Source organism: Schistocerca gregaria, chromosome 10, assembly GCF_023897955.1.
Source record: "Schistocerca gregaria isolate iqSchGreg1 chromosome 10, iqSchGreg1.2, whole genome shotgun sequence".
Lineage (NCBI taxonomy): Eukaryota > Metazoa > Arthropoda > Insecta > Orthoptera > Acrididae > Schistocerca > Schistocerca gregaria.
In genome coordinates, this window is record NC_064929.1 from 196,327,750 (window position 1) to 196,353,595 (window position 25,846).

The following is a 25,846-nucleotide window of genomic DNA, read 5'->3' on the forward strand; positions in this document are numbered from 1 at the left end:
GTTGCAGTATATGTTGTGCTGAGAAGTAATTGTTCAGAAAAAAAATTTAAAAAATACCAATACATTGCATCACTTCTGAGCTAATTAGCATTGAAGTTTATCAGGCTGTTGTGTGGACAAGTCAGGTGACCCTCCTAAGGAGAGTGTGGCCAAATGTGTGTTTTGTTTCAGAGATACAAAAATTGGTCATGGGACAGTAGTAAGATTCGAGCCTAAGCCAAAGGCTGAGCAGTCTCGTGTGCAATTGTCTATACTATGAGAACAACTGACACTAATTGTATGTAGAGGGCCACTTCTATATGTGCATTGAATGGCCTGATTGGTTAACTTCAGTGCTAATTAAGTCTGAAACGGTGCAACCTGTCATTTTTTAACAATCATTTCTCAGCACCACATATCCTTATAAGCTTTTCAGACTGTTTTTGACACTGTATGTTAGAGCTTCATATTAGGTGTTGTCTAACAAACAGCAGTTGTATTTTCAGCAGTACTACATAAGGGTTATTATCCAATGCTCTAGTAAGTAAGTGCTTTATGATAAACTAAACCCTTAATCAAAGTCTTCTTAATGAAAAGTTATAAGCACACTATGTTCTCTTATCACTTCGGCAAGTTCTTATCACTTCAGCAAGTAGATTCACTGGGCCCACAGAATTGAGCCAGTTTTTCCAAAACTGAATTGTGGAGAACACAACAGGTAGAAACAAACTGACGCACAAATTCATAGTTTGTGTGTATAAATTAAGGAAGACACGTCCAGCAAACTTTGACAGCCAAAACATTTTCCACAGCAAATTCTGGTGCAGCTCAGGTAAACACCAAAACTTCCTTCTTCAACTGAAACAGTACTCCCCAAAGTGTTTTATCAGGTGTTAGGAGTCAAGCTGCATTTACAAATGGGAACTTTGGTACAACAGTCCCATCGATTGTGCGTGGTGCCATAGAAATTTGTCATTAGGGATTACTACAGTGTTCTAGATTCAGTCTTTTAAGTACCTTAACTGAGCAATAACTTACAATGTAATTGAAATTATTATGTGCTTATATTTGAAACAGCTATTTGGCATATATTGACTAATTAATGTAGCAATTGGAATATGCATAACATTGGTTCTATAGACTATACGTCAGACAATGATGAGTCTATGCCAGATGGTGCCACAGCATGAGCACGCATTGAACCGCGCGCGCGTGTGTGCACACGCACACACACAGAGGAGAGAGAGAGAGAGAGAGAGAGAGAGAGAGAGAGAGAGAGAGAGAGAGAGAGATATGAGATATGTCACTTGAAATTCATTTCCTTGTATGATAATGACATGATATAGCCATTCACAAAGGAGTACAACTGTGGATCTGAAAGTTAGACACTAAGGAAAGCTCACTCACAGCTGCATCAACTATTGGGAATCTACTAGACATAATTATATCTTACCTTTGGCATCAGCCTGCTCACCATTTTATCAAGTTCTGAATTACTCAGTACTAATGCCTCATGTGTGTGTCTGATATGACAGATTTTAATGTTTTTAGAACTGCCCAAAGAATATCTTTCTTTTAGCTAATTTTAGTATCTCTGTGTATCTGACAAAACATATATGTACCAATAATGGCAGTCAGCAACTGCCTGAGTTACAACAGATGTCCAGCATTTTCTGTTGGAGAATTCTGCATATTCCTCCTGCAGAGTTAACACAGAAATATGTGTGTCTTATATTGTTCTTACGACCTGCAAGAATCCAGTATGATAGAGAACTCGTTGCTAATTTTCTCTTCTTCCGCAGTGTCTGGTATTTTTATAAATTTCATCAATAATACAGTGTTCACTGCATTAACAAAAGAATACAGGTATTTGTGCATAGAGCTTTTATGCACACCTAATTGATTGACAATTACTCTGTATTCTTCACCCCTTGCTAATTTATAAATGGCTATTGCCATTTCTTCTCTTGTGCAGTGGCTCACAAATAAATACTGTGGCTGGTAGTAATACGTAGGTGAAAGAATGTCTGTTTCCTCTTGCAGAAGTTTCACAACCATTCGTATTCATTAAAATGCTGGAGTGCAGTACCATTCCATCAGTTTTCACTGGTCTATTTGTTTCACAAAGTGGACAATCTTGGGTGGTGCAAAAGACCAGCTTCAGATAGAATAAATTTTATAGATATGATTCACATATGTTACTTTTTAAATAACTCCCTCCTCCATATGATTTCACTCACATACGTTAGATATTCATATTCCCTCTGTGTGAGAAACATCACAAATACACCAGTTAAACTTTTTACCTGTACTGAAGCTGCCATTATGCTGACTAGAGTTTTAACTGCAAAAGCTGTTTGTCTTAGGCCATGTGTGTAAAATAATGTTTGGAAAACCAATGTTCAAAATCAGAACTGTGTTTTCGTCACAACTGCAACAAGCTTTTTTTTTCGTCAGTTGCTGTTTTTTATCTTGAAAGTATCAGTTTTAGGCAATGTTGCCACTCTTTATATCATGTCTTATAGTTATGGAGTTAATGTCATAATGGAATTATTGCTTCACTGTCATATATTTGACAGTGGACTGTGAATTACAGTGAGCTGGAAGTTCCATTATGACAGGTTGCTCAGTAACTATGACATATGATCAAAAGACGAGTGACATTTCCCAAAGCCAGTAATTTGGAAATAAAAAACTGGATCAGCAAAACCAATTCATGCCGTAACATGTAAAAGACAATTCAGGATAAACTGTTACCAAAATTTAGTTTCCATTCTCTGGAAGTTGGGTTGCACATAAACATAGAACCAGCAGCAGACACTTCCCCTTTTGTTTCCATCATACCTCTTGGTGAGTGCTGAGAACATTGCTCCACAAAACATGTAAGTACACCATTGACCCTGGTCTAGACACTTATCCAAAGAATGGATTTAATCTGTGTTTATTTCGGTTGTTAAGAAATAAGTTAATATCTCTAATGTGCACCACCTCCAACAATTTGTAGAACCCCATAAATTTAAACTGTCTTTCTAAACCACATTTTTTTGTAACAAATTGACTGGGGTGAATTTCTGAGACAACTGAGGAACAGAGATGATACATGAGAAATTTTGTATCATTTCTGATAAGCTAACTGAAAGTAATTAGTTTAACGTATTATGTTTTCTTGGTGATTAATGCATTTTCTCCTTATTGTTGGCACAGAAGTCTTGAGATACTTAAAATTCCTGTTGAGTGTTAAAAAATATTAGGTTCTTTTATATTACAATTGCTTAACATTAGTAGTAAAAGTTGCATGTGTTTGTGTCCACAATTGTCACACTAATTCCACCCTTTCAAATGATTATCCTTAAAATAAAATAGATATGGGCACAATATAGCATGTGCATGATACAAAATAAAGTTTCCGCACCTTACATTTTCCAGCCAAGCGCGTACAAAAACAACCTCTCACAGCTCATTAATAAGAACAAAGATTACACGCACATCAAAAAGATTCTTTCACATAACAAAATTTTAATATCTATGACTTCAAATGCAAATAAAATTTCAGAAGTAAATTTCAAAATAAATCCACTATATGAAAAATAATGAAGTTATTTGAATAATGAAATTACTAATGTTGTTGATTGTATTGTTTGATAAAGTTATGAAGTGTTTTGGTTAATCCTTTTCATCACTGTATCAGCAAGTGTGTGTGTGTGTATATATAATGAAAGATGAGCTATTGATCAGTTTCATGAAAAGGTGAAATTCTGAACTCTATTTACAATCAGTAAATTTCTCCTTACAGAAAAACTCTAAGGATATAGTAACAGTGAGTGTAAGGTGAATTTTAGGTGTATTAGTAACCTGTAAATACTAGGTCCTTTCCCCCCTTCTTTTAGAGGACTGTAGTAGATATGACGATGTATACACACTTTTCTTATCATGCTTTACTAATGTTGTATTTTAGTCTTGCATAAAAAGCTTTTTTTTCCACTGCTGGCATCTGAGAGTTGACTAACCTAACTGATGTCCAAATTTCCTTAGTAATGGTGAAATATAGGCTTCTCCTTCTTTCTTGTGGATTGAATTCATAACGTGATAGTTCATTAACAAGCACCATACTATTGATATGAACTTGAAGATTTAGTGTATTTATTACTTCCAGAACACATCATGATGGTCAGCTTCTTATAGCATCTTTGTATATAGTTTACACAACACATGTTGTCAACTTTATGTGTCAGACATTCACAGTGATAATATACTTCAAGAACACTTTGTAACAGTCTCATGACCCTTATCTTTACACACATTAGACCACCCCCCCCTCCCCCCCCCCCCCAGGAATCATAGTTTGAAAGAGAAGTATCAATTATGAGTGATTCTCACTCAAAGTGAAACACAATGAAGATGACGACAGAATTATCAAATGCAGATAGGTTAGTACAGTTTATGTGTATATGTAAATTCATGAAGACGAGTAAATAATTAGGGTTATAAAACAAATGAATTGTGGATTTTGACTAGTAGTAGCGATAAGATGTTAACCTTTTGGTAACTAGACAGAGATTTGCATGCTAATATCGTCTTGTGTTGATGACTGAACACTGACTGTGATAGATACAAGGCACTGGTTGTAGAAATATTGGCTAGTGGTATGTCTGCTTGTGTCTGTATATGTGCAGAGAGAGAGAGCGTGAGTGTGTGTCTATCAACATGCCAACGCTTTCGTTTGGTATGTTACATCATCTTTGTTTTTAGATATATTTTTCCCACGTGGAATGTTTCCCTCTATTATATATATATATATATATATATATATATATATATATATATATATATATATATATATATATATATATTCAAAGACTTACCAAGTGGGGAAGTGCCGATAGATAGGCACAGTGAATAAAACACACACACACACACACACACACACACACACACACACACACACACACACACACACACACACACACACACACACACACAGACATATTTAAAGGCAAAGAGTATGGGCAGAGATATAAGTCAAGGCGGAAGTGTGGAGGCAAAGATGATGTTGAATGACAGGTGAGGTATGAGTGGCGGCAACTTGAAATTAGCAGAGATTGAGGCCTGGTGGATAACAAGAAGAGAGGATATATTGAAGGCCAAGTTCCCATCTTCGGAGTTCAGATAGGTTGGTGTTGGTGGGAAGTATCCAGATAACTCGGACGGTGTAACACTGTGCCAAGATGTGCTGGCTGTGCACCAAGGCATGTTTAGCCACAGGGTGATCCTCGTTACCAACAAACACTGTCTGCCTGTGTCCATTCATGCGAATGGACAGTTTGTTGCTGGTCATTCCTATTCCTGATGTCCAGGCGGAGCTTCAAGGAATCCTCAGAACCTTAGGCCCCCTACAAAACCTTTCACCTGACTCCATCAGACTCCTGACCCCACCGACACCTCGCACTCCTACCTTCTACCTACTTCCTAAAATTCACAAACCCAAACATCCTGGCCACCCCATTGTAGCTGGTTACCAAGCCCCCACAGAACGTATCTCTGCCTACGTAGATTAACACCTTCAACCCATTACATGCAGTCTCCCATCCTTCATCAAAGACACCAACCACTTTCTCAAACATCTGGAATCCTTACCCAGTCTGTTACCCCCGGAAACCATCCTTGTAACCATTGATGCCACTTCCCTATACACAAATATCCCGCACTTCCAGGACCTCGCTGCAATGGAGCACTTCCTTTCACGCCGATCACCTGCCACCCTACCCAAAACCTCTTTCCTCGTCACCTTAGCCAGCTTCATCCTGACCCACAATTTCTTCACTTTTGAAGGCCAGACATACCAACAATTAAAGGGAACAGCCATGGGTACCAGAATGGCCCCCTCGTATGCCAACCTATTTATGGGTCGCTTAGAAGAAGCCGTCTTGGTTACCCAAGCCTGCCAACCCAAAGTTTGGTACAGATTTATTGATGACATCTTCATGATCTGGACTCACAGTGAAGAACAACTCCAGAATTTCCTCTCCAACCTCAACTCCTTTGGTTCCATCAGATTCACCTGGTCCTACTCCAAATCCCATGCCACTTTCCTTGACGCTGACCTCCATCTGTCCAATGGCCAGCTTCACACATCCATCCACATCAAACCCACCAACAAGCAACAGTACCTCCATTATGACAGCTGCCACCCATTCCATATCAAACGGTCCCTTCCCTACAGCCTATGCCTTCGTGGCAAACGAATCTGCTCCAGTCCTGAATCCCTGGACCATTACACCAACAACCTGAAAACAGCTTTCGCATCCCGCAACTACCCTCCCGACCTGGTACAGAAGCAGATAACCAGAGCCACTTCCTCATCCCCTCAAACCCAGAACCTCTCACAGAAGTACCCCAAAAGTGCCCCACTTGTGACAGGATACTCCCCGAGACTGGATCAGACTCTGAATGTGGCTCTCCAGCAGGGATACGACTTCCTAAAATCCTGCCTCGAAATGAGATCCATCCTTCATGAAATCCTCCCTACTCCACCAAGAGTGTCTTTCCGCTGTCCACCTAACCTTCGTAACCTCTTGGTTCATCCCTATGAAATCCCCAAAGCACCTTCCCTACCCTCTGGCTCCTACCCTTGCAACCGCTCCCGGTGTAAAACCTGTCCTATGCACCCTCCCACCACCACCTACTCCAGTCCTGTAACCCGGAAGGTGTACACGATCAAAGGCAGAGCCACGTGTGAAAGCACCCACATGATTTACCAACTGACCTGCCTACACTGTGACGCTTTCTATGTGGGAATGACCAGCAACAAACTGTCCATTCGCATGAATGGACACAGGCAGACAGTGTTTGTTGGTAACGAGGATCAACCTGTGGCTAAACATGCCTTGGTGCACAGCCAGCACACCTTGGCACAGTGTTACACCGTCCGAGTTATCTGGATACTTCCCACCAACACCAACCTATCCGAACTCTGAAGATGGGAACTTGCCCTTCAATATATCCTCTCTTCTCGTTATCCACCAGGCCTCAATCTCTGTTAATTTCAAGTTGCCGCCACTCATACCTCACCTGTCATTCAACATCATCTTTGCCTCCACACTTCCGCCTCGACTTAAATCTCTGCCCATACTCTTTGCCTTTAAATATGTCTGCTTGTGTCTGTGTAATGTATGTATGGATGGATGTGTGTGTGTGTGTGTGTGTGTGTGTGTGCGTGTGTGCGTGTGTGCGTGTGTGCGTGTGTGCGTGTGTGCGTGTGTGCGTGTGTGCGTGTGTGCGTGTGTGCGTGTGTGCGTGTGTGCGTGTGTGCGTGTGTGCGTGTGTGCGTGTGTGCGTGTGTGCGTGTGTGCGTGTGGGCGTGTGGGCGTGTGGGCGTGTGGGCGTGTGTGCGTGTGGGCGTGTGGGCGTGTGGGCGTGTGGGCGTGTGTGCGTGTGGGCGTGTGCGCGTGTGGGCGTGTGCGCGTGTGCGCGTGTGCGCGTGTGCGCGTGTGCGCGTGTGCGCGTGTGCGCGTGCGCGCGTGCGCGTGCGCATGTGCGCGCGCGCGCGCACATATACCTATCCTTTTTTTCCCCCTAAGGTAAGTCTTTCCGCTCCCGGGATTGGAATGACTCCTTACCCTCTCCCTCAAAACCCGCATCCTTTCATCTTTCCTTTTCCTTCCCTCTTTCCGGACGAAGCAGCCGCCGGTTGCGAAAGCTCAAATTCTGTGTGTGTGTTTGTGTTTTATTCACTGTGCTTATCTACCGGCGCTTCCCCGCTTGGTAAGTCTTGGAATCTTTGTTTTGAATATATTTTTCCCATGTGGAAGTTTGTTTATATATATAATGTAAATAAAATAGAAGTTTCTTTCTATTTTATTTACATCATATATAGAAAGAAGCTTCCACATGGGAAAAATATATTAAAAACAAAGATTCCAAGACTTACCAAGCGGGAAAGCGCTGGCAGACAGGCACAATGAACAAAACACACACAAACACACACACAGACTTGTCTGCCGGCGCTTTCCCGCTTGGTAAGTCTTGGAATCTTTGTTTTTAATATATATATATATATAACTAGTGAAATCCATAAATACATATTGCTGCATAATGAGATAAAGACCAGAATTAATGGTGATTGAATCTTTGTAAATTAAGTGGTAATACGGCTTAAGTGTGTGTAAAATTAACAGTTAAACGGACTGTTTTGTTAATTCCAAGTATGCCTCTGTGGGGATTTGTCATGTAAGTTTCCCAGTTTTTTAAGATTCTCTACCTATGTGTGAATAGGATGTTCCTCATTTCAGGGCATGACGGCAGGTAGTTGAAACTCTGGCAGGGAATGTGATCCAATTGCTCCAGCCGCAGATGGTTCTGAATCATGAGGGTAATGCTTCCCTGTGGCCAGATAGTGGGGTTTTGGAAGGTGGTGGGTGACTCAAGAGATAAGGCACAGCAGATTTGTTTCCATGCAGGGTTGGGAGGGTAATTTTGGTCTGTGAAGGTCTCAGTGAGACCCTCATTATATTTGAGAAGAACTGCTCACCACTACAGACGCAACCTCCACAGGTGGCTTAGCTTTATTGTAGGGACTTACTGGTATGGAATGGGTGACAGCTGTAGAAGTGGTGTTGCTGGTGGTTGGTAGGTTTCACATAGATGGAAGTACGGATACAGCCATCTTTGAGGTGGCCGCTATCGACAGGGGATCTCAAGTTGATTCCGTATTTCTAGATTTCCGGAAAGCTTTTGACACCGTTCCTCACAAGCGACTTCTAATCAAGCTGCGGAGCTATGGGTTATCGTCTCAGTTGTGCGACTGGATTCGTGATTTCCTGTCAGGAAGGTCGCAGTTCACAGTAATAGACGGCAAATCATCGAGTAAAACTGAAGTGATATCAGGTGTTCCCCAGGGAAGCGTCCTGGGACCTCTACTGTTCCTGATCTATATAAATGACCTGGGTGACAATCTGAGCAGTTCTCTTAGACTGTTCGCAGATGATGCTGTAATTTACCGTCTAGTAAGGTCCTCCTGAAGACCAGTATCAGCTGCAAAGCGATTTAGAAAAGATTGCTGTATGGTGTGTCAGGTGGCAGTTAACGCTAAATAACGAAAAGTGTGAGATGATCCACATGAGTTCCAAAAGAAATCCGTTGGAATTCGATTACTCGATAAATAGTACAATTCTCAAGGGTGTCAATTCAACTAAGTACCTGGGTGTTAAAATTACAAACAACTTCAGTTGGAAGGACCACATAGATAATATTGTCGGGAAGGCGAGCCAAAGGTTGCGTTTCATTGGCAGGACACTTAGGAGATGCAACAAGTCCACTAAAGAGACAGCTTACACTACACTCGTTCGTCCTCTGTTAGAATATTGCTGCGCGGTGTGGGATCCTTACCAGGTGGGATTGACGGAGGACATCGAGAGGGTGCAAAGAAGGGCAGCTCGTTTTGTATTATCGCGTTATAGGGGAGAGAGTGTGGCAGATATGATACACGAGTTGGGATGGAAGTCATTACAGCATAGACGTTTTTCGTCGCGGCGAGACCTTTTTACGAAATTTCAGTCACCAACTTTCTCTTCCGAATGCGAAAATATTTTGTTGAGCCCAACCTACATAGGTAGGAATGATCATCAAAATAAAATAAGAGAAATCAGAGCTCGAACAGAAAGGTTTAGGTGTTCGCTTTTCCCGCTCGCTGTTCGGGAGTGGAATAGTAGAGAGATAGTATGATTGTGGTTCGATGAACCCTCTGCCAAGCACTTAAATGTGAATTGCAGAGTAGTCATGTAGATGTAGATGTAGATGTAGATCAACAGCAAGGGAGGTGGTTTTTTGATTGAAGAGGACCAGGTGAAGTGAATGGGGGAGAAGGTGCTGAGGTTCTGGAGGACTATAGATAGGGTGTAGTCATACTTGATCCAGATCGTAAAGATGCTGTCAGTGAATCTGAACCATGTGGGGGTTTGGGATTCTGGGTGCATAGGAATAATTTCTCTAGATGGCCCAGGATGGCACAGGATGGTGCTATGCCGGTGCCCATTTGTGTACCCTGGATTTGTTTGTGGGTGAGGCCTGCAAAGGAGAAGTAATTGTGGGTGATAATATAGTTGGTCGTGGTGCCCAGATAGGTGATTGTAGATTTGGGTCACTTGGGTGTTCGGAAAGGCAGTGTTCAATAGCAGCAAAACCATGGTCATTAGGGATGTTAGTGTAAAAGGAGGTGGCATCAATAGTGACGAGCAGGGCTCCATCTCTTAAAGAAACAGGAACAGTATGGTAAGTAGCAGTATGTCATTTTTGTAATACAGGGTGTTTGAAAAAGAACTCCCTAGTTATAATGTGTCCTAGAATCTGTACAAAGTGACACACACTGTTCTAGTTTGTGGTATTTGATTCATCAGCTCTCCAAGTAGTTTGGCTCCCCTGTAGTTGGCAGGTCTGCTTCACCTTGAGATGTCAGCAGTGCTGTGTTTTTTTTTTGTTTTTTTTTTTTTTTTTTTTTTTTTCCCCCCCTCAGTTCTGTACCTGCAGTGCAGTGCAGATGAACTGAGCAACAATGTGTACTCTGCAATAGAAAGTGCTGTGTGTTATTTAGTTTGTCAAAACTGAGTTAGTTATAACAGTGAAACATAATTTTAGCCATCAGTATGGTGGTGAACCACCTTCAGCAACAACTGTCCGTCATTAGAGCCCACACAGAAGCATACCGACAATCCTTCTTTCCACGTACAATACGAGACTGGAATAGAAGGGAGAACCGATAGAGGTACTCAGGGTACCCTCCGCCACACACCGTCAGGTGGTTTGCGGAGTATGGATGTAGATGTAGATGTAGATGTAGATGTAGATGTAGATCTTTCAAGCAAACCAGTAGTGTTTTAAAAGCAAAATTATCATGTAGACCGAGAACTTCTGAAGGTGATGTTGAACAGATCCCTGTTTCGTGTGTTCGGAGTCCAAAGAAGTCATTGGCCAGACATGGTCTACAATCAGGAGTGCCTAAAGGAACTGTGTTTGATGTTGTGTGTAAAAGACTTAAGTTGCACGCCTACAAATTGCAACTGTTATGCAAAATAAAACCTACTCAGGAAATGGAGAGGTATAAGTTTGCTGTTGACTTTCTACACAGCATTGATGATGATGTCAAGATCAGAGACATCAGTAATTCATGTGAAAGATTCGGCGCAGTGGTTGAGACAGTTACACCTGAAATGTTGGTGAATACATGGCGAGAAGTGGAATAATATCTTGACGTGTGCAGGGCAACAAATGGATTCCACGTTGACGTCTACTAACATTAAACAAAACAAAGAAATTATCTTTCACGATATGTACTCATTGATGTAACTTTTCATTAATTTCTCCCTTAAATTCATACTTAAAACTGGGGAGCTCTTTTTCAAACACCATGTATTGTCATTATTCTATCCTAGATTTTACATTGTTTGGTTTTAGTGTTGACTTTAGAAGATAACCTCAACTTATTTGACGTGAGCACTTCATGTTTTTATTATATCTCCATCCAATTTATGTAACTGCAACTTATTCTGATGATGGTATCCTTTATTGGTATCGAAACCAGATCAGTGCAATAAAATATCTGCAACTGGTTGGCCATTTTATCCTTCATTAATATATATTACAAAAATCTCAGAAAGTTCATGACCAATTTACTCGAAAGAATTACACGATGATAAACATTAATAAAGGTATAAGCTATATTTTTTTAAAACAAGTGTGTTCAGCTTTTCTTTTAAAACTGAATTCAAGGAGGAGAATGCTGTGCTGTGCTGTGAAAATGTGCAGTTTTGTTTTGGTTTTCATTTTCACTAACAGTTTTAACTGCTGTAGCAGGGCATTTAAATTATTAGACAAATTGCTTCCCCTATTTATATTCCTTCTTCTTATTCATAATTTTGCACAAAAATTCTACACAGCAATATGCTGTGGTGTTTTCTTCCTCACAATCAGTTTTCACAAAAAACATGAAAGTTGTATTATGGCTTATCGGCTTATGGTTAGAATCTGAATTGTCCAAAACTGGCACTCTTATGCATTCACTGATTAAAACTATACGAAATACTGTCATTGAAACTTATCTACACAGATCCAGAAGCTGGAGAGGTCTCCCTCGTACCCCATATGCCATTGTTTCTAACCGATTTACCCATTCATTTACATGACTTCATTGCCAGTCGAGGTTTCATGTGCAATAACAATAAACAATGCTTAACATCAGAGAGAGAGAGAGAGAGAGAGAGAGAGAGAGAGAGAGAGAGAGAGAGAGAGACAGGGGGGGAGATAAGATGAGAAGGGAGGGGAGGGGGAAGGTGATTTGGATATGTATCCAGTTCCCATACATATTTGGCAATTGTGAAGCACTGCCGAGTTTGCATGGAAAGTAAAATGTCAAGTTTTTGGTTTATTTTCCGATTTCATCAATGATTCATGTCAAAGAAATTGTCGCTCATTATTTTGCAGTATCTGTTGCTCGATCCTCCAGAGCACTGGTCGCCAAATTTATGAAGCTTCTTAGCTACAGTACCACTTTTAAATCCTTCTGTGAGCTACCAAAAGAAACTAGCACAGAAATAGGAAATTTTTTATATTACATTTGTTTTTACCTGTAAACTTACATTTATAATAAATATGAAATGAATTTTAATTGAACTCTGTACTGTAAAGTGGGTGAATAGAAACAGTTCTCAACTTCAAAAGAAAGAATTGATAATTTTAAAAATATGTATGAAAATCAAAATTAAATGGGGTTATAGGGCTTCTTCTTAGCTTTAAACTGACAATTAGGTTTGGGACCTAGTATTATAACATAAAGAAATAAAAATGAGGTGTTTTCATCCACCCCAAACAGAGTAGTGAATAGAAACAGCAGTTTTAACCTTATTATTGGTCTCTGAGTTGAGTAAGGACATGGCAAATGTGTTTTGAATCCAGGAGAATAAGAAACGAAATTTACCTGGTTCAGAAAAGGTTTCAATCAATAAAAGAACTGAGTAGGCTACTTTGTTTTAACATTAAATTGATGATTCTGGTTTGTTTATTAATATGTTAAGTTCCTGGCATCAGTTTAAAAATGAGGTCTTTGAATCTACAACTCGCACCCCTAGAAGTAACGAAGAGCTTTCAAACAGTATCTCCTTCATTAAAAACTATATGGCTCCTCATCTGTTAAAAATGTTTAATTGGTCTTTTTGCTTAAAAAATCAATGTAATCCCTGCCTTCCAAATAACAAATTTTGCATGTATACAATCTAAATGACTGCTTCCATTTTCCATATACATCAACCACAACATAATCCCCTGAGCTGAGAGTAGTGACAGGTGGTTTTCCAATTCTGTCAGATTCTTAGTTTTTTCTGAGAAAACAGTGATGACAACTGTTTTGTTCACCTTAGTAACCCCAAAAACAAGTCCCAACATTTTCAATTAGCCAAAAGACAAGTCATGTTAAAAGTATATTTTAAATCTGAGCCTTTTGTTAATGAAATGGAACTGCAAATTTGCTTACCATGTCCTTCAATTAAAACAACACAGTTTAGACTGGTATTTTCAAAGTTTGAAGTAAACAAATTCAGCAGCACATATGACGTTTGTCACAGAATGAAAAAAACATCAACCGATAGCGTTGTCAACTTCGAAGTTCATATTTCTCCTCTAAGAATGGTTCAAAAGTAACTTAGAGAAACAAATTTGTGAATAATATTCCCATTTGTGTTCAGACATGATAGCATAGAACTTTTTTGCGATTTTTGTTTGTGTCATATTATTCTTACTGACCATTTTTTTGCAGTCAGAGTGATGTTCCCCCGGTAATTATTCCATAAATTAGTATTTGGAAATGTATTAAATATCTCAGGAGGTTGTTTCATTTGCTTCCAAGTCTAGCAGTTACACAAAGAGCAAAAGTAGCTGAATTTAATTTTTTGAGAAGCTCAGTAATATGCTTCTTCCAGTTCAAGTTTTCATCAGTGTGTACTGACTCCTGTTCATGTGCTATATCATTTGTTGATATTACTCTATTTGTCAAACAGAACTGAGTATAGTGTGTTTCCTCAAAATTTAAGGATAGGACATTTTCAGAGGACCACGTAATAATTCTTTGTAAAATGTCATTAACAGTCTTTTCCATTGCTTTCTCTCTGATGGGATTTATTATGACACCGGTATTGTCTTAAAAAGTACCAATTCTCCTTGTTGAATGTTTGAGTGGAAGGTCACTCACATATGTCAGGCAGAGGAGTGGATCCAAACTTGAGCCTTGTGGATCTCCTTTTTGTGATTTCTCCCGAGTCACTAAAATTTAGTACCTTTCCAACATCGTTTGATTATTCAGCATAACTTTTTGCATTCTGTTTAAGTATGATTTGAACCAGTTGACTATAATGCCATCAGTATAATAAAACTTAAGTTTTTATGCTATTGCAATTCCATGAAGTCTGTGGAACATTAACCTTAATCTTCCTTCCAGCAGATATGAGCTTCTTGAAATACTGAACTATTTAATCACCACCATCTTTGTGAGGCAAAGGTGCTTTAGCATGCATGTATTTGAATAAAGCCATTTGAAATGGTGGAGACAGAATGTAATTGATGTCCTGTCTGATTACAGGTTTGGCGTGCCTGAAATTTCTTAGCTGGAGGCTGTTTAATGCCACAACTCGGGGCATTCTTCAGCAACCATTATTGGGAATGTTTGTGGAATGTTATGGGCTTCCAAGAAAGGGAATCTCAGTATAACTACTCAGATTTAAGAATGGGACAAACTTGTATTTGAAGGAAAAAATCTGCCTTGAAGGAAGCTACGTGTTAATGAGATACACAGTTGTTGATGTTATGAGTAGGTAGCTGGTGCTTTTTGAGACAACTAGTGGCTTGCAAGTCATAGAAAGTCAGTTGCTTCCAGACCAGATGCAGTAACTACTGCTTAATCCCGAGCAACATGAGCCATCAAGAAATGACTCTCCAGGAAGCTTTCAAATTCATGAAACAAATCATAGTGCTATAATAGACCTTGTTTTTTGTGACCGTGGGCTGGTGCACCATGAAAATTGTGTTGGTCCTGTATATATTTTTTTACTATATAATTGTATGTAAATATGATTCCACTCCATATCTAAGTGCTTGTCAGGAATATTCATTGTTAGTATCTAGATAATTTTTGCATTTGACAGACAACGTAAGATGTCAGCCTCAGAATGATGTTTACTTTTAATTGCTGTAGTGTCAACCTGAAATAATTGTGTTCTTTACACATTTATTGCAGTAGCTTCAAATAAAGATGACATTTTCTTTCACCAGATGTCAGTTAAACTGATTCCATCATTTTTCATAAAATGTTAAAGTCCGCCCTTGGTAGCTGAGTGTTCAGCATGATGGAATGTCATACCTAACGGCCCGGGTTCGATTCCCGGCTGGGTTGGAGATCTTCTTCGCACAGGGACTGGGTGTTGTGTTGTCCTTCCCATCATCATTTCATCCCCATCGACATGCTAGTTGCCGATGTGGCATCAACTCGAAAGACTTGCACCAGGCAAACAGTCTGCCCGACAGGAGGCCCTAGTCACACGGCATTTCCATGACATGTATAGATTTTCTGTCTGTTAACCAAACTTTTAATATGTAAAAACTAATAGACCTCATATATGTCGGTTCTTTCCACTTTACTGATAGAGCAGTATATTTCCTTTGATTGCTTCACTTTTATAACTGTAATAAACCTTTTGTTTCGTTCAGCAATCTGTAAAGCTTTCAATAAGATGAAACAATTGTTTCCCAAATAAATTTTTCAGGTGGCATAGTTAAGATTTATCACTCCACGAACAAAGTATTTATTTTCACTGTTCATAGTAATCAAACATAGTGATTGGCAGAAGTGTGTCATAATCTCAGTTACACTGTCTTCCAAATGGAAAACCTTTTTGTTACTAGGTATAACTGGAAGACTGAACATTTCCAAAGTTAAGTTCATACAAGATTTTTCATCTTTTTTTATACAGTGAAAAACAACGGACATAGATACTCAGAACAAAATGTCTGTATCTTCTCGTGATTAAGGGCTGCTGGGTAAAGGTGTCAGAGTGGTGCAGCAGTGATCCACTCCAATGAAGTACACACATTTGTGTTGTTCTAGTCCCTTTTCATTTAACATAAAAATACAGATTTATCTATTTATTTCACAAAATCTTGGTGAGTAAATACTCTTCAATCATATTTTTATGCATATTCATCTCTCTTAGGTAGCAGAGGTAGCGGTGGGCTCAGAAATTCTGCCCCACTACAGTGCGTACATTCGTTAGCAAAAAGGCATATAACAGAAAATGGAGAGATCATATCTCAAGTTAATTTCACAACTGGGGCTTCTGCGTCCATTCCCACTTTCCCTACAATCCTTTCTTACAGAAAACTATTTCCATTGCAGTGCTGCGAAAATAGCTTCAGGCAAATTTACACAGTAGAATGGTGCAGAATGCATGCAGAGTATTATCTTTATTGCTGCAATTATAAACTGTACCCAATACAATAGGGGCCAGCTAAATGCTCACTGTTTGTTGATGGCCATGTGATGTAATTTTTTTCTCCCAGCCTCAGAGTGGTAACTCGTAAGCTGCAGGTGACACTTTGGAGGTTTTTCAGGAGTGGACTGCCAGTACAGACTTTACATTTTCTTTCTGAAGTACATGTTGCACGAATTTCACCAACAGCCAATACATTTTAATATACCTTCACTGCATTTTAACTTGTTGACAGACTTCTTCATCACCCGAGGTAGATATTTGAAGAAATTGTACAGCAAATTGGGTGCAGTTAAATCAGCTGCATTGGAACTTTATGAAAAATCAGTGGCACTGAGTGAAAAATGCATGCCGAGCCAGGATGCAAGCCTGGGAACTGCTTATCAGGCAGTTTGCACTACCCAGACACAGTGCTTATCGCAAATTCACGGACTGTCTCGTCGTTCTCCCTGGTCTGACCCACGCTCCCAACTAGCACCACTGTCCACAGTCCCGCCCATGTCTTCCATGCTCACGTATTTTAGATTGCCACTGGAAGTTGGATGAAGTGTGCATCCACACTGAAGGTTGTCACTGCGCATTCATGCAAATTTTGTATACTAATGTTCAGGGAGACCCAAAAGCCCATTAACATTTGAAACTGTACTAATACACGAGATGTAGGTTGAGAGGTAAAAATTGACATAAATTCCTGAGGTTTTATTGTAATCAAAAATGAATGCAAGAACTGGCCAACAGGTAGAGCTGGCTAGCAACACGTCAGTGACACCACATGAGAATCATTTATAAAATAAGCTATAGCGAGAGAGCGAGTCGGATCATCCCTAGCCTGGCCGATAAACACCTGCTGGAAACTAAGACTTTTTTGCAGGATGGTGCTCCACCCCATATTGCTACACGTGTGGAAGATCCCTTTCGCATGTCGTTTGGTGAAAATCGTGTGCTGAGCTGCCACTTCCATCATGCTTGACTAAATGGCTCAAATGCTCTGAGCACTATGGGACTTAACAGCTGAGGTCATCAGTCCCCTAGACTTAGAACTACTTAAACCTAACTAACCTAAAGACATCACACACATCCATGCCTGAGACAGGATTCGAACCTGCAACCGTAGCGGTCGTGCGGTTCCAGACTGAAGTGCCTAGAACCGCTCAGCCACACTGGCCGCCCATGCTTGACTTCCCAGGCTCCCGGCCCTCATCTGTGTGATTATTGGTTTTGGTCACAAGTCTACCACAATTATCCGACCTCATTAGGGATGATAAAGACAACACCTGACAGCAATTTCTCACAGTAACTATTGATAGGATGTACAGTGTTGTTCACAACATTGTCCCTCAACTACAGGTGTTCTTGGTGAATGACAGCTGACATGTTGACCACTTTTTATAAAGATCGTCACTTTTGCTAAAAATCATTTGTTAAGCTGATTATCGATTTTGTATCGTGTGAAGCACCATGTGTTAGTCATTTTGTGCACTTTATTTTGTTTCGATAAACCCCATGTCATTTTAATCATGTCCATCAGTTATTCCCCTCTACCTACATTATTCAGTGAAGTATTGAATTTTCAAATGTTAATGGTTTTTTGGGTCACTGTACAATCTGTCTGCATTTTATCCTTAGCCACTAAATCTTTAATACACTTCCACTTCACTTTAATTTCTTTGTGGTCTTCTTCATCATATGATTTAAGTTAATCATACAGCAAATAGGATACAGTAAATTTTATCTACTAATGTAAACTCCTTTGTGTTTTAAATGAGCAAACTAACAATGCTTCAGTATACGTAGATAGTCTGAAGTGAGGCAACTGTGTGTTCTGTAACACTGTTTCTCCACACAGCGTTTTAAGGATCATTTGCCCATAGGTGCAGTGTGTTTTGCGTAAGGTCATATGTGATACTCATCTGCTGAACTCACAGATTGCTTTTGAGAATATCCAGGATAGTTCATTTGTAATATTTAGGATGCCTTTTGCTCTGCAAAAGCTGCATAAAGAGCTGTCGTTCCTCTCAGTTAATGGGCATATTGTTAGCAGTGGCAATAAGGCTGCTGATGCAGCAGTCGAACAGGCTTGTCAGAAAAATGCCATGACATTATGTGAGGTTCATTTATGTTAACACTTATAGCTCCACCTATTGGCCAAATTTTCATTAATGTTTTTTGTTCCATGACATTTTCCACTGTGTGAATAACATTCTGTTCAAATTTGATGTCATTCTGAGCAGTGGTTCTCTTTCTACAGTATTTTGAAACTGGGACTTTGATTATGGATACCCTGTATATATGAACAATACTCTAGATACTCAAGTGAAGTGATTTTATATGAAAAATTCATATATATTTTAAAAGTAACATTGAACATCAGTCATTCACTGAGCAGATGTCACAACCTTCTTCTGCCATAAACTGTTCCCTTTTATTTTATTATAAATCTTCATTCCTGTATATTGAGAGTCGGGGCATAGAATCTGTGACATGTTACCTTTGTCACCTGCCAGACATTTTACATCATTGGGCAATATGTAAAATCACCAGTCTCTCTATTCTTACTTCCTTTTGACCAGTTTTATAAAAATGAGAATTATTTTGAAAAAATTATGAAAATATGGTTCAAACTATTGTCTTTTGCTGTACCATGTGTGAATATATATTTCACTCAGCTCTTAAGCTAAGTCTCACTTATTTTGTTTGTATGTTAATATATTCTTGTCTTCATGTACTGGTTTTTTTTTTGTACACATCCACCCAGCACTATCTGTTCCAGTCCTGTCAGTCAGTCTTATTTGATGTAGTGTCACTAGAGATCAGAAATGAGCTTGGTATACTCGTTTGGAACTTACTTCTGGGTCCGAAACATATCTTGTAAAATATATATTATTTTTCAATTTTTAAAATTTAAAGGATAATTAAAATGGCCTGGGTAGTCGGGACAGGTTCCATCAGACTGGAGAAAAGCAGTAATCACACCAATCTTTAAACATGGAAACAAAAAAGATTGTAACAATTACAGAGGTATCTCTTTAATCAGCATTGTGGGTACAATCATCTCAGGTATTGTTGAAAGGAAAGTGCAAGTATTTGTTGAGGACCAATTGGATGAAAATCAGTGTGGGTTTAGGCCTCTTAGAGGTTGTCAGGACCAGATCTTTAGTACGGCAAATAATAGAGAAGTGTTATGAGTGGAACAGGGAACTGTATCTATGCTTTATAGATCTAGAAAAGGCATATGACCGGGTTCCTAGGAGGAAGTTATTGTCTGTTCTAAGAGATTATGGAATAGGATGCAAACTTTTGCAAGCAATTAGAGGTCTTTACATGGATAGTCAGGCAGCAGTTAGAGTTGACGGTAAATTTAGTTCATGGTTCAGAGTAGTTTCAGGGGTAAGACAAGGCTGCAACCTGTCTCCACTGTTGTTCATATTATTTATGGATCATATGTTGAAAACAATAGACTGGCTGGGTGAGATCAAGATATGTGAACACAAAATAAGCAGTCTTGTATATGCGGATGACTTAGTTGTGATGGCAGATTTGATTGAAAGTTTTCAAAGTAATATTTCAGAGCTATATCAGAAATGTAAGGACTGTGGTATGAAGATTAGCATCTCCAAAACGAAAGTAATGTCAGTGAGAAAGAGATATAAACGGATTGAGTGCCAAATAGGAGGAACAAAGTTAGAACAGGTGGACAGTTTCAAGTACTTAGGATGCATATTCTCACAGGATGGCAACATAGTGAAAGAACTGGAAGTGAGGTGTAGCAAAGGTAATGCAGTGAGCGCTCAGCTACGATCTACTCTCTTCTGCAAGAAGGAAGTCAGTACCAAGACTAAGTTATCTGTGCACCGTTCAATCTTTCGACCAACTTTGTTGTATGGGAGCGAAAGCTGGGTGGATTCAGGTTACCTTATCAACAAGGTTGAGGTTACGGATATGAAAGTAGCTAGGATGATAGCAGGTACTAGCAGATGGGAACAATGGCAGGAGGGTGCCCACAATGAGGAAATCAAAGAAAAACTGGGAATGAACTCTATAGATGTAGCAGTCAGGATGAACAGGATTAGATGGTGGGGTCATGTTACAAGCAAGGGAGAAGCAAGGTTACCCAAGAGACTCATGGGTTCGGCAGTAGAGGGTAGGAGGAGTCGGGGCAGACCAAGGAGAAGGTACCTGGACTCGGTTAAGAATGATTTTGAAGTAATAGGTTTAACATCAGAAGAGGCACCAATGTTAGCACTGAATAGGGGATCTTGGAGGAATTTTATAAGGGGGCTATGCTCCAGACTGAACGCTGAAAGGCATAATCAGTCTTAAATGATGATGCTGATAAAATTCTTATGATGAAATAATTAATCTGTAAGAGGACAACTTTGTAAAATATGTATATAACATCAAGGACTACAGAATGACTACTAGTTGTAATTCAAAGGCACTGTATACGCAAAATGTAAACCTCATTAAATTTTTTATGAAACAAAAGATTCAGAAGTGAGGTCTTCCTCTTCTTGTAGCTAACTTGAGATGTCAATGAACCTAAAGGACATGCATGTAATTGAGCTATATAATTTATGTCATATATTGAATAATAATTGTCATACTAACAGTAAATCTGTTTGAATTTATTGTAGAAACCTTTTAGAAATGATGTATTAATTTTACTGTATGAATTTCATATTGCAGATGAATGTGTCGGCAATTGTGTGTGCACTGTTTGAAGGCAGAATGACCGATAGCTTATTGCATCATGCCATTTAAATACTGCGTTCTTAAAAAGCAGAACCTGCATATTCTTTTCTATGAAGTCTAAATTAATACTTATTACCAGTTATTAAGTGGAAGTCAGTTTACTACTTCCATGGTCAAAAAGTTTTCAATCAGCGACCATGTGCAATAACCACCAGGGCCTGATCTAGGAAAGATAACAACCGATGACCTACACAATACAATGAACATGATACAATATAACAAGATAAGTGATTACTTATTGATGTGTGTTGTTATAGTGCCCACATCATACCATTGCATTTGCAACTTGTCATTCCCAAGGCAAACCTTTATTTATGCTACATATGTTTTACTCAGTTTAATTATTTTCCTGACTGTATTATCTGTCAGGAAGAAAGGATACATTACAGATCCTATGACATCATCTTTGAACCCGCCATCTCTATATGCTCAGAGAGTCACCTTGCGAGAGTCTGCTGCTGCCTATTTAACTGAAAACTTCTCACTTGAATCTGTTATTGAGTACAAGTGGACTGTACCAGCATAGAAACAAGAGTGAGTACACAAGGTTGCAAGTGTGGCCAAGGATTTGTGACATTGACATGGCTATTATTATGTCGAGTCCCACCAATACAGTAACTGCTAAGGTAGCAGTGAATATTGTTAAAATTGTTCTGTTCTCTCTCTCTCTCTCTCTCTCTCTCTCTCTCTCTCTCTCTCTCTCTCTCACTCTCACTCTCACTCTCACTCTCTCACTCTCTCTCACTCACTCACTGTATATGCGAAATGTCAAAGAAAATCTGTAAATTTCATTCATTTTTTTGTGAAACAAAAAATTCAGAAGTTAAGTCTTTCTCATCTTGTAACTGACTTCAGATGTCTATGAACCTATAGGACATACATGTAATTGAGCTTTGTAATTTATGTCATATATTGAATAATAATTGTCATACTAACAGTAAATGTGTCTAAATTCATTGTAGAAACCTTCTAGAAATGGTGTGTGTGTGTGTGTGTGTGTGTGTGTGAGAGAGAGAGAGAGAGAGAGAGAGAGAGAGAGAGAGAGAGAGAGAGGGGGGGGGGGGGGCGGAATATCAAAAATATACTGCTATATTCACTTAACAGGCTCTTAACTGCTGTTTAGGTTCTCTGATACTGGTTCTTGTGAAATACGTACAGTTTCTTTCAACATCTCTTATGAGATAACAAATTTGTGTCACATTTCCATTGATTTTTCTGTCCCATGCTTTTTTATTCTGGCTTTGCCCCCCTCTCTCTCTTGGCACAGTGTTATAAGGTGCTGAGGTCTGATCCACTTGCGACATACCTCTTACCTCCTGGTTCTGTCACTGCCTCTGACATGACCACACTTTGCTTGTAGCAAGGTGAACGAGTTTTGATCAAATTTTGTAATTTTCAACCCCTTACTATTCTGTGCCATAACAGTATGTATATACTTTTTGAAAAGTGCTGTAAATTTATTGTAGTATTTACTCAGAGAATGTCTAATGAATGTATGATGACAGTACAAGAAAACAGTACACAAGGATGAAGTGTTTTCTCTAAATGGTGATTAATGATTAAATAAGTTTACAGTTGTCGTCATAAAAATTACATAAATGAATGACAAGCTACAGAACTTGCTATTATCCCACAAATGCAGGTTGATATGACCAAAAGAATAGACAAACAGTGTGCATTTTTGTCATAAGGACATAACAGCAGTGTTGCATTGTGCCCAGTTTTCATTTTTACGTGATGGAGGTGAAATAAGCAAGAACACAAGCATTTTGTGTGCATTGGACAAATTCTGTATGTTCTTCATCTGAAGCATGGACTGTAGCATCAGACTTTTTCCAGGCACCGTACTTCTTCTAATGACATTCATTTGCAATTTTATCACTGCATCACTTAATTTTGGTTTTTCACTCTCTACAGTCTCACAAAACACAGCTTTGATAGATGTCAACTGTTCCAAACAATCGGTAACTTTACCCTGTCAGTGCCAAAGGATTCATACAATAAATAATGCAACCATTTTCCCCAAAAGCAGGTTGAATCTATTCTGGATCCAATATATCATATTATTCCCCTTTCTTTTGGCTACAAAACCTTATTTTTTAACACAACCTCTGTTTAATGTGATGGTCTTACACCATGTAACTGGAAGGGCCTGTACACCTGCACGATATCACTCTACTGATAGTTGTTGGAGCCAGCATTCTAGTGCATAAATAACCTCCCCATCATCCACATGCTTCACACTGAGTGCATCCTCCATTAGGCCACACAGATGGACGTATGAAGGTTCGAGATCCAGGCTGTAGGGTGGGTGAGTTTCGTGAGCTCATCTTTGGTGAGCAGACTAATGTAAGGTGTAACTCCATCATAGAGATTGAGAAATTTGTTTCCATTTTTGCGGTGACGAACATGTTGAAATTATTTCTTCAATTTCATGAGGGTCGCACAATGCATTTGAGAGTTGATTGTTGCACCTTGAGGAAGAACATCAAACACAGTGACCCCTTCAGAGTCCCAGAAGACCATCACCATGACTTTACCAGCTGAGGGTTCATCCTTTAACTTTTTCTTAAGTGGGGAGGTTGTGTGGCGCAGAACTGTGGATTGCTGTTTTGTTTCTGGTTCAAAGATATGAACCCATGCTTCATCACCTGGGAGATGCTCAGCACAAAATTGTCTCAACTAGTCTCATAATACCCTAACAATACTGCACAGATAGTCCTTCACTGTTCTTGATGGTCTTATGTTAGGCAGCGAGGAATCCAGACGGCCTGCACCTTTGAGTACCATAACCCGTGGACAAGTCTCTCGGCACTACCAACAGAGAAATCCAGTTGAGCAGCGAGGTATTTGATTTTGATTCTTTGATCATCTCAAATGAGAGTGTCTGCTTGTTCCAACATTGCTAAATGCAGCTGGCCAGAACATGGGTGATCGGACGAGTTTTCACGACCTTGTTACAATGATGACAGACACCTCACCCAATGACTCATCGTGCTTTTATTCAGTGTCATATATCTGTAGACATTCTGCAATCACCTATGAATATCTGTGACACTCTGCTTTTCCACACAAAGAAACTCACTGATGGCTCTCTGCTTGGAATACACCTCTATTATAGATGCCATTTTGAAGGCTATGTATAATGTCACCATATAACAGAACTTTGTAAAAGTATAGGGGAAGAAGTGGGAATATTCCACAATGTCTCACAACAAATTCTGCATTTTTCCAACCAAAATTGGCATAGAAAAAAGTGTTGCATTACTTATTGAATGCCACTTGTACTTTACAACATTATCATCATGTACACAACTTCCGTACTAAGCCACGGCTAGCTTAACGCAGCTCATTTCAGTAAGAGAGAGCAAATTAATGGTATGAAGCGACCACAGCACCACCATCCTTTGTCTCATCATACTAGCAAAACTACAGTGGGAAAGAAGAAAGTAAGCCTAACACTGACATAACAGCAGCACCTTGATTTTTGTGTATGGACCGCTCTATATTAAACTCATATAGCTCCACTTCTGATCTCTAAGGTCCACACATGAAATCAGTTGCATTGTACCACCAGTGTTGATCCCAATGAATGAAAACACCTAGTCTGTGACCGAGACTAGAGTTCACCACTCAGTTATGGAACACCTCACTGAGCATAATGTTCTTGAATTGTATGGCTTATTCTGACCCTGTGCTATCTGTATTTAAAATCAACCTCCCCTGTCGGTGCGAATGCGGCTTTGGGTGAGCATACGTGTGTGTGTGTGTGTGTGTGTGTGTGTGTGTGTGTGTGTGTGTGTGTGTGTGTGTGTGTGTGTGTGTCAGTCATTATACTACGTTATCTCTAGACAAGGACATCATTCAGTATCTTGTTGTGTTCAGTCTGGTTTTGCATCTATCAACAATTCTATACATCAACTGCACGATGAGCTGCCATTATTTGCTCCATTATCTATATCCCAATAAGGAACTGTGTCTTCAGTAAAAAGTGATATGAGAAAAGATACTGTGTGGATTGAGGAGTTAAGCATTCATAGACGAAACTTCAGTTTTGCTATACATTGATGGCTTTCATGACCGGATGTCTCAGCTGCAGGCGATTCTTCCACACTGTGTGGCAGTGTTCCTTGGAACTTTTCTGTACCCAACATTTCATCCAGAACTGCACTAGACTTCTTCAGAGATGCTCCTATGTCAGTTGAGTCTGCCAACTGAAAGGTTGGATTTTGGAGAATGACATAAATACTGAGGAAAAGGCGCTTGCTTGTGTAGAGCTTATGTCCAAGTACAACTAAACATCATGGCTTCTTCATTTCTGTTAAAATTATAACCAGGTTTATATTTTTCAATGGCTTCTCTATATAGTCATGGGTAATAGCCTGTCATTTTACAAAAAAAAATGTATTTAGAAAAACCTCACTTTGTGATTTCTTGTATGAAAGGCATGCTCTGCTATGCCTGGATGCTGAATTAAAACATCTGAAGCAGGCTGTTTAGGAAAAGAAACAAATGCATGTTTCTAAGGCCAAACTGCAGCAGTCCAAAGAACAATGATAAAATACAATGATGTAAAACATAATTTTTAAAAAACT

General features: G+C 39.4%; 1 protein-coding gene across 1 annotated transcript in view; it reads left to right on the plus strand.

Annotated features, from left to right (window-relative positions):
- Positions 1-25,846, plus strand: part of LOC126293396 (DNA topoisomerase 2-binding protein 1-like) — a 113,840-nt gene that overhangs the window by 11,584 nt on the left and 76,410 nt on the right. The window lies entirely within an intron of this gene.